Source organism: Seriola dumerili, unplaced genomic scaffold, assembly GCF_002260705.1.
Source record: "Seriola dumerili isolate Sdu_G_001 unplaced genomic scaffold, Sdu_1.0 BDQW01000091.1, whole genome shotgun sequence".
Taxonomy (NCBI): domain Eukaryota; kingdom Metazoa; phylum Chordata; class Actinopteri; order Carangiformes; family Carangidae; genus Seriola; species Seriola dumerili.
This window is the reverse complement of record NW_019174346.1, coordinates 4,633,924-4,644,764: the sequence shown is the minus strand read 5'-3', so window position 1 is coordinate 4,644,764 and position 10,841 is coordinate 4,633,924.

The following is a 10,841-nucleotide window of genomic DNA, read 5'->3' as shown; positions in this document are numbered from 1 at the left end:
TTTGGTCTCAGGAGTATTCAGATGGATACAGAGTAGGTTTAAGTGTACTATCAGGATTCTGCTTTGCTGATTAACTCCCAGAAATCTAAAAAAGAAGCCTGAGGTCCTACAGTCGAGTGTTACAATCGTACAGCATTTTTGATTCATGTTTTCAATTCAGCGTCCTACATTCATACTTTAACGATCATAGTATTAATATCAAATGTGGGATGTTGAGAGTAAGTAAATAAATGACTGTAGCTCTTCAGCGCAACCAGTCCATCTGAGACTACCCTTAAATTAAACCTGACAGTCTGAACTTTAAATACATAGTCATTGTGCCATGTCAAATGAGAAGGAATTGGAAAAGAAGCCATAACATCAGTGTGTCACCATGCAAACACTCACGGCACTCAACCGTATGTCGCCTTGAACAACCTGCATGTTGTGGCTGGAGACGGCGGATATTCTGTGGAGAGGGAGTTGAGCCAAACCTGAGCCAATCATCCCACTCTGTCTGCTTCGCCTGCAGCCAGCCCAGATTTCTCATGAGACCTATCCAGCTGCTGTGCACTCATTTGTCAGTCTTCCTCATCTCCCAGTCTGGGAGGAGGAGAGCGCCGGTACATCCAACAACCGCCCCCACCTCTTCCCTCTTCCCATTTGGTTGATGTGGAGTCATCTGTTAACGGCTGACCTCTACACCCGCTGCATCTCAGTATGATCTGGGGTCACTATTTCGACCCCATGCCGTTCACATTTTGATGACTAATATGTGACTTTTGATGAATGACCTTCCCCTCTGTGCTCCAGGGAAAAGTGGGAAGCAGCAGTAGATGCATGCTGAGATTATACTCAGTCCAACAACATCATGTTATTTCAAGATCCCCCTCTCTCTGGGGGAACTTTGTCTGCTGAGCTTCATGGATCAGTGAGGTGACGCTCATCAGCAGACGTGACATTTTATTCACCGGTGGGAACATTTCGTGTGGCGTGAGCGAAAAAGAGAGCAGCACTTAACTCCTTCTCACAGGGGACACCCCGCGTGTGGGGAAATTAACGTCATCGCAGTTGCTCCTCGACCTGCTTCCATCTGCTGCTGGGGGAGAATTGAAGGGAGAGAATATAAGAAAGTTCACATCCAGCCACATGTGCTGAGAGGCAGGAACGCCTGGGTTAATATCCTCTCTGAAGCATCACACTCACACAGTTCCTTTGATGTTTTGTCCCAACACTGTGCTCTGTTATCTCTTATCTTCCCTGAGTGAAGCTGTGTGATTGGAACCAGGAGAGCACTGTGGTTTAAAGCCCTCGCACCTAGATGGAGGTTACACATTGCAGCTCTGCTCAAGTTGTTCACAACGTGATTTGTACTTTTAATCTGCACCTCGGCTGGACTCTATTATAAGTGATCAACCTCCAATGCCATGTCATCAGGAGGGCACAATGGGGGCGAGCGATAAAATGTAGCCTTGGCAAGGGAATAGGGCTCAGTTTCCCTTTTTCCTGCCTCTGATGATTGGGGTCATCTCTGTTATTACCACAGCCATGTCAGTGATATATTGTATGTGTGTCTCTCTGTGTCTGTCCATGTGTATGCTCATGCGTATTAGTGCTGGGCGTGTGTATCCGTGTGCAGTAGCATCAGCCAGAGTGGCCACAGTGAGGGCAAAGGTCAGGGTGGTGATTTAACAGGATGGGGCAATCCCTTTTCCCTGTGCACCAGCTGAGCAAACCCTCCCCACCACAGGCTATTTCCAGCCAAGCAATTAGACAATGTCTCTTCCCCATGCTGGACACGTACTTCAGGCCACCTTCACAGGCTGAAACCTCCCCTCCATGCGGCACTGCAGCCATCACAGGTGCTAAATGAGACTGAGGCTCAGGATGGGGCGTGGATGGGGCAGCGTTGTAAATTGCTGTGTAATTCCCATAGAAGTCATCAGTCTGCATTTGTATGGGTAATGTCTTTGGAAAGGAAAAGTCTCACTGAAGAGCCTATCAGTGTGATAGTATTCATAGAAGAGATTTAGTTATGCCACTTTGTCATCTCATTCATAATATAGATTGTCATTTCCTTTCTAGGAGGTTTCTGAAATGGTGTTTAAGGGGTTTACTTGTAAGGTTTATATAGATACAAGGAATAACAAAATAACAGGAATACCGCACAATATAATGTAATTAAATTAAACCACATACCAAAAAAATGACCCTGATGATATCTGAAATATTAAATATTATAAGCTTCACACTTCAGGCTACTGTTAAATTTAAAATGTTCCTGTTATTTTGTCTAAATATTGCACATTAATGATGAACCTGGGTATGAGAGCCACCAGCTGCAGATTTATGTGGTTAGTGATCTTCCTAAAAATTCTCCATGCCTCAGTTTACAGCAGTTTGTCTTCTCAGTGATTCCATTGCTGGAGCAGGAGACTAGTGAATCAGACAGAAGTCAGACGGCTTATTAATGTGGACTTCGACTGTCTAACAGCATTAAAAAATATCTATTATCTATTTGCTTTCACAGGAATTTGTAGTGCAGCCTACTTTCTCATCTCAACAACTTAATTCTTAACAAGCAGGTTAGCATGAAGAGCATACATCTCTAATGTGCTTCCACCTGTGTTGTAGTCCAGTCACCAAAACCTCAAGTCTGAGTTGTGTCATGAGTCCCTAGTGTTCGAGTCCAAGTCCAAGTCCCAGTCACCAAAGAAGAGTCACGTGCCCTGGGAATCGGGGGCCAGTTTCACAAAGATATTTCAGACCGGTCTGTAGTTTTGGTCCGGTCTTAATTTTTCTCATAGATTAGTCTAATGCAGGTCAGACTGCTTCACAAAACTAAGACTGACTAATTTTAAGACAGGCTAACTCAGGCCTAAAACCAATGTTACCATGGTAACAATCAGTGACACCTGCGCTGACAAGTAGCACACAGCAAAAAAAAAAACAGGAAAACATGGCTCAGAATTTGTGGTTTGCTAACGTTGTTATGAGAGAGAGCAAAGAAAAGTGAAGGAGTTTTTAGAGACTGCAGCAACTTTTTTTTCTAATCAGATTATACAGATTTTTTATTGTTCTTTTTTTTTATTTTGAAAAAAACTCTTAATTTACCCAGAATTCATTGTACCACAATCCGGTTTAAGATAGTCAGGAGCTAAACTGCTTTGTGCAAGGGATGAATTTAAATGTTTATCTGAAGTCTGACTATTTGATCTAAGCCACAGTCAAAGTCTGTCTCTGTGAAACTGACACCAGGACTGAAGACAATCTCCTGGTTCAAGTCTTTGACTCCAGTACGACTCTATAATTTATGATCACGGCATGCTATTGTTACTGGTACAACACCTTTAGTAACAAGCCATGTTTTTAAAGTGGCAGTCTCAAAGATTATCACTGAAATAAATAATAAATAAATAAAATAATTTTATGACACTGTCTATGGCCAAATGAGGCAACAGGTGATCGAGCCTATGACCCACTGGTGTAATTATTAATCCTTGCATTTTACAGTTGTATGAACCGGTGTCTGGTATGACTGACGCGCAAAATCACAAGGAACAGAGTCACTAACACGAAGTTAGTCACATGTGGTTCAAAAACAAAACTGTAATGACCATGTTTCACCACAGGTGTCGCCAGTGATAACGAACCTTGAAAAGAAACCTCGAAAACCTCGAGAATGTAACTTCAAATGTTCATACTCTTCTCACTCTCCTCATCCCCGTTAGCTTTACTGAAAACTCGCTTTATTTGCTCATGCAACATATCATAAGCAGGCCCCCGTGCTAACAGTTAGCTTATGTCACTTCAAGATGTCATTGAGGAGGAAATCACTGTGATTGCGCCGGGGCCTCCTCTATTCCAGCCAGGTGTGCTCCTTTCAGCTGTGGACCGATAACAAACACCTGTGTCTGCTAATGAGACTCAGGAACGATGAGCGAGGTTAGCAGTTGGCAGTTGGCAGTTATCAGTTATTCTCCGCAGAGTTTCAGGGCTCACCGCTTCACTTAACCGAGGTAAGTCTTTGCTGTTCGTGCTAACATTTTGAGGCAATGTGTTAATGTCTGTTAATGTTTGTGTGCTGGTGTGAGTTTCAGTGTCTCGCTCTGTGGACAATGTCGGCACTGCTGAATGTTAGCTTGTGCTATGCTATCTGCATTTTATTTGAATGAACAACGAATTAAGTTGTTGTATTGGTTGAGCTCGTGCTCTTGGTGGTTCCGATGGTAACATAGGTGCACTTGTGATTTGTGGCTTTCCTCATAAGTAATTGTTGTTTTGAAAGGTGCTTGTTTAACAAGTGATGCTTATTAACTGAGGTGTATGCTAGAGGTTAATATAGTCTGTTTTGCTTTATGGATATTATATGACTTTTGCAAAGGAATTGCACAGGTGTCATTAATAACATTTTATAATGCCTGCGTCCCATTTATTTGACCGAACTACTCCCAGGACGCTCGTATTGTGCATGCTGGCTCACTGGGATGATTAATTGGTTCACCAACAGAACAGGGGGTAGGTGGGTGGGGCGGGTGGTGTCTGTTGGTCCGCCCCCCGGAAACTTTGAGCGTTAAACACTTAATTTCCTGCAGTCTGGTGAATTTTCATGCACCAGTTTGTGCCACCAGGTGACAATTCAATATATAATAGAATATAATGCAGTAAGGCTGTCTTATTCAAATGTGCCACACTGTCGTCAATGCTGCTGTTCTTTCGACTGCACAGCTGCTGCGTAGCTAATGCTTGATTAACTCGTCTTTTACTTTAAGATTAGTTAGCAAACTAGCAAACAACATGTCTAAAAGTAAACTCGAAAAATTTTGGAGAAAAAGTGTCCTAAGATCAGATCTCGTCCTCCACCTCTTCCCTTCTGGCTCCTCCATGGTTATCAACCTGCCTATCTGCACATGGCTGCTGACTGATATCTCATTACATTTGCAACAAAAGATCCAGTGATTGTATGAGCTCTTAATTCATATTCATGTAGTGGGAGAAAAAAAAAGACCCAGTGCTGAAGAAAAAATACCCACCCCTTTCAGTATTGTTGCATCTATGAGTAAGAAATACGTGTGCTCTAGGCCTGTGATCCCTGATAGATTGATTTGACACTCCAGTACCCCCAGATAAATATGCAAATTAATTATTAACAATGTGAGATGTTACAGCAAATGTGCCTTAAATGAATGTGAAATTATTATTCCTTATTGATCTGTTGTTCGACTCTGTTCGATACTTTTATGACACTGATTGTGAAATCATTTCATATGAAGATGTAGCCAAAGCTAATACCGGAACTAGCCGTACCTAACATGTTAGCTTATTCCAAGGGCCTACACATAATAGACTCCACACAATGGCTGGTATGTGCTCTGTTTTGAGTGAGTTTTCTTGGGGGGATATTATTGTCAGTCCCCAGTCTCTGCTGTGTTTGGCTTGGTGGTGTATGCTGATGAGGACTGAGATTTGGTGGCTCCTAAGGACAATGTAATAATAAAGTACTAATGAAAGCTTAACATTAAGGGACATTTATAGATATGAAACACTGTACTGAGGTCAGACCCTAGACACCAGATGTTATGTCTGTATGTATTCACATATTACATTACATGTGAAATGTTCTGGTGCAGGAAAAGCAGCTCCTGAAATAATTAAAGTACATCAGTCTGCACTGGTGCAGCTAAATCTCACAGCTAATGAAGCTCTGCTGCATCAGGTGTCTGAAGGTCATCTGAATCCATCCTGGTGGAAATAAAATAAAAAGACTTGTAGGATTAAGTTGCACTGTTTCCATGGTCAGATAATATCAGGATCAGACAGACGAACCTTGAGTATCTTGTTTTACAAGAAAGAATACACGTAGAAAGGCTACTGTCTTAATTTGTTGTGATAAACAGCAGTTATCCTCTGCTTTGTTACACTGTACCTTGTGTTTGTGTCTTTGAAGGTCACGGCTGTGTGAGAACGTACTTATTTTCTCTACTGCTTACAGAAAGGCAGTGCTCAAGTGTTTTTCTCCCACTGGCTGAAAGCATATTGACACATGGCGTCTTGTAATGTATTTACAGCTTCTTACTATGGCTTGTGTCGTGATCTTCAGATACTCCAGTTTTCATTCTGAGGGCCTAAGGCTTCAGTCATCCTCTCAATTACTTCAGACATCAAACAACACATGTACAGTATGAACAGTGATGTGGGAGGATCAAAAGAATCCATTAAAGTCAAGAAAACAATTGTCTATTTTTGTAAGGGCGTACAACTACAGTTGGCTTGAACTTGGTGTCAGAATATATTTACATTGCAGTTTGAGCAAACAGGGGATCTACGGCCTCATCTTCTTCTCAGAAATGTACATGTGGCTCTGACAGAGCAGCCAGATTAGCTCGTCTCATTCTGACCACTGTGAGCAGTCAGTGTGAAAGATTATTGGATACGTGCGTCTAAAGCATTATGCTAATTTCCCGGGGTTCACGGGAGGGCTGGATCCACTGTGCACTAATACAGCGTTTCATATTTGAGGCCGGCTTTTACTCTTTTGATCTCATCCTTGCCTGAAATGTAACATTAGCCCCACCCGCCACTTGGATGTTTTACCTCCTTTAAACGATTCAACTAATGATGAACGAATGAACTCGGTTTGAGACGCCTGAGCATCGGCTTAACACAGTAGAAGAACCGGCAGCGGTACTGTTAGACCTGTGTTTATAGGTTTATAGGCTTTTTCTCAGGAGAGTGGAAACACCGGGGGAACGTTACCACTGAGAATGGGATGCCGTCCCATTTAAAACAGGAAAGTATTTTTAGGAGCGCCCAAGCGCGTTTGTTTGGTTGTGATTAGAACTGTTGTCAGCAGGGAGAAAAGACTATAAGCATTCCTCTGTAATAGCTGTTTTTTCTAGGGGAAAAGGATGGTGTATTAGCCAGAGCTGATGCATTGTGCTACATAAGATTAAGGTGATGGAAGCATGTACAGTACATATTATTAGGATGGGATGGTGAATATCTATAGGGTCATCCCAGGTAGTTTTCTTCCTCTTATTGGATATGATCCCCTGCCTCTAGCATAATCCAGACTAGTCATCTCCCAGAGACAGGTTTTGTTGACAATAGCTTTGAGGCATCAGATGTTCTTGTTTGCCGATATTATGTGAGCTCCGAGGCGCAGAGAGGTGTGCCACCAGTTATGAGACAGATGACTCTCGGTATTAGGATGAATTCCAGGCTCCATAGTTCAGACAGCTGACGAGTGAAGACCGTGGCTTTATTTGCCTCTTAGCTGAGCTCAAGCAGAACAACAAGACACTCAATGAGCATCTAGCATGCCATGCTGCTCTTCTAGTTGAGCAGCATGTGTGATGACACCGTTCATGTCAATCCAGGCCAGAGGAAGTCAACCTACCAGACTGGTTCGACTCTCTCAGGTAGGAAGAGATGACAAGGCCACTGTGTATTATACCTGCTGTACAGCATCCCTGCTTTGAAACTGTGTTGCTACTGTTGCCTCGCCTTACACTGTTGGCGTGTACACTGATGCCACCATGTGTACAACAAGCAAAATTACATGATGAGAGGGATGTGATAGTGTTGTCAGAGGTGTTGTCATTCAAAACGGTGAACTTGAATGTTGTTTTAGAACAACACCTTTTATTTAGCACCAAACACGTAGACAGTTAAACCTGAATAACTGCATCAAACAAGCAGTATTGAAATGTTATGCTTTTTAGTAGTGAGTATTTGTTGGTTTTCTGAATCGTCTATCATTGCCAATGCTTTTTTGGTTTTGGACGGATGGATGGACAAAACAAATAGTTTGACAATGTTCCCTTGGGCTCTGGGGAAATGTGATGGGCATAAGTTTTTTTTTTTTTTTTTTTTTTCTGACAAACAATTAAATTTATTCATTTATTTAACCAGTCAAAGCCTCCATGAGATTAAAATGTCCTAACCAAGACAGACAACACAAGATGTATCACAAAATTAGAATTACACAGGAATCCGGAATGAAATGTGTAACACAGTGATACAAAAGACTTAATTCAAAAACTAAATTGCTCCTTTTATAACGACCTGTCTGAGCTGTCCAAATGTATAAAAAATAAAACCAATCTAAAAGAAATGACAGAGTGTGCAGCTCCAGTGACTTGAATCCACAGAGCCCAAACTTTGTAATGTCTAACTGCATTAGGTTCCAGGGGGGAGTAATTGATTGATTGAGAACTGGCAGGTTAATCAGTAATGAAAATAATTAAGTTTAACAAGTTAATTCAGTGTTTTTAATTGGATCAGTATCAGGTTTTCACTCCATGAAACCTCTGTAATGTCTGGAGTGAAGACATCATTACTCACTGATCTGTGAAACACCAGAGCTGCTGCTGACTGCTTTTGTCTCATCACTGCTCTCGGTTGTAGTTGTGTGTGTTGTTTGATAAAGAAGCTGCATTAACTGGATCCTGTTTTCACCCCGGCAGACACCCGGTTCTGTCGATCACCACAGTGGATAGTGTGTCTCTTTGCAGACTAATAGCTTCTCTGTTCCTTTCAGGCGGTAACTTCATCTGATTATTGACAACAACTAAAATCTGGCTGCAGTTTCGATCAATGAAAACGACTCTGGCTGACTGTGTAGTTTTGAGGAAGTGAAAACTGGATGCTTCATCAGTTTATGAATCTTTTCCAAAAAAAAAAATTATGAAAATTGTAGGATTTTCCAGTAGTTCTTTTTATGAATTGATAATCTTTTAATATTCTTTTAAATAAAATGTTATATAATCAGTTTATGGCTTGTGCAAGTCCAAAACCACCAACTGTGTTTTATTTGTGTGCTTTCTCACACGCAGGCTTTTTCTCTTCTTTGTCCATCCGAGCGCTGCCCCAGCCCCACACTGTCTCTGCGCCCTGACAGGAAGTGACAGACGAGGCAAATCGAGGCAAGAAGCTTAGATACATGAAACCTGCAGCGGAGGCTGAAAAGACAGGTTCTGTCCAGTGGAGGGAGGATTTGTAGCAACATCCAAAAGCAGTTTACTCAGGGAGTTTAGGATTTTGTTGGTCAGTGCTTAGAATAGGCTGTGCCAGAAATAGCTGATAGAAGCAGGCAGTGGCTCTGGCTGAGCACAATAGGTGTGATGTAGAGTTTGGAAGTGGATTTCATGACTCAGGGAGATGACATACCTCCATGTATTGTACATGGTGTCTGAGCTGCTGACCAGGCTGCAAGGAGTTAGTTCTGACCTGGTCAGAAACATGAGATTAGAGCTGAAAGATGAGTTGATTAAATGGTAAATTAATCTAATTTGCAACAATAAATTAACTGTCAATGGTCGAGTCATTTAGTTAAGAAAAAACTTTGCTTCTTTTTTTTTCTTCTATGATAGTAAACTGAATATTTTAAACTGTTGGTTGGACTTAAATTGAATGTCATCTGTTCTCTGGAGAAATTTTAATTAGCGTTTCCTGATATTTTATAGATTAAATGATCAATTGAATAAATTATCAGCAGATTAATCACTAATGAAAATCAGGGCTGCAACTAACAATCATTCTCTTTCGATTTAATGTACCCATTATTTTCCTGATGAATGGACTGGATTAATTGTCTGGTCTATAACATGAGAAGATAGCCTGCATATTGTGAAAGAAATGTCCATTACAAGTTTCCAGAACCGTTTAGTGATGTGTCAGATGTCTTTTGTCCAACCAACAGTTCAAAAGTCAAAGTCCTATAATACAGAGATGCAGCAAATCCTCACATTTAAGAAGTTTAAACCAGAAAACAACTGGAATTTAATGACTTAAATAGTTGTTTATAATCATAGAAGAGTAAGATTTCCAGAAAATATTCAAATTTGAGAAGCTGGAACCACAGAAACTTCAAAAATTAATTGATCATCAAAACTGATTACTTGGCTAATTGTTCGCTCTAATGAAAATAGTTGTTAGTTGCAGACCATGATGGGATTGTGGTGTCATCTTGGAGCAGTTATGAGGGCGTTCTTGTTACTTGTTTGTTTCTAGCAGTTTGACTCCCTCTCCTGGTCAGAAGCCTGAACTACACTGTATTTGGAGGTTTTGTGTGCGCAGGTCTGAGAGGAAACTTAGCGTTTGTCCCAGGAGCAGGAGGCATTTACTTGGCAGGAGGAAACGCAGCCAACCCACATTTCCCACCAGTAACAGATCGAGCCAACATTTGATTGATGCATGACCTGAGTGTGTCGGCGACACGGCGCTTCATATCAATCAGAGAATGTTGCCTGAATGCTGTGGTTATTCAGTGTAATGGGAATGTCAATAACTCTTGCATCCTCTGATGAATACACAAGTACCGTGCCATGATTCACCCGGTGAAGGCTGCTGATGTTTAAAGCACTGTTACTGAACCAAGCACAAGTAGCTGATGTGATGCATCATGTTTCTGCAGCTTTAACTGTTACCAAGCAATTTTCTAATAAGTCAGCAGTGCCGAGTGAACTTCATCTTCTGGCTCTTTAGGCGATTGATGGCCTGATCAGAGGTGCCTGTAATAAGTGCTAAAATCCTTATAGCGGCTTCATAACTACACAATTAAGTGTTTAAAGTACTTGTGAAGCAGATGTGAGTTGTAGCTGAAGTAGTTTATCCTCTTTGGGAGTCTAATGTTGGAAGTCATTAAATGTGTAAATGTGGAGTGTCAGAAAGAAATATAGCTTGTTTACTCAGTTCAGTGAATGTGGGTGGAGGAATAAAAGCCCAAAAACAGAGTTAGTACACATTTTTTAATAACATGGCACAATTTACATAACACAAGTTTAAATGAGGAGCATGCTGAAGATTCAGTCGCTTCATTTTTTCTCATTTTTGTACATGATCTAGAAAGACTTCTTTTT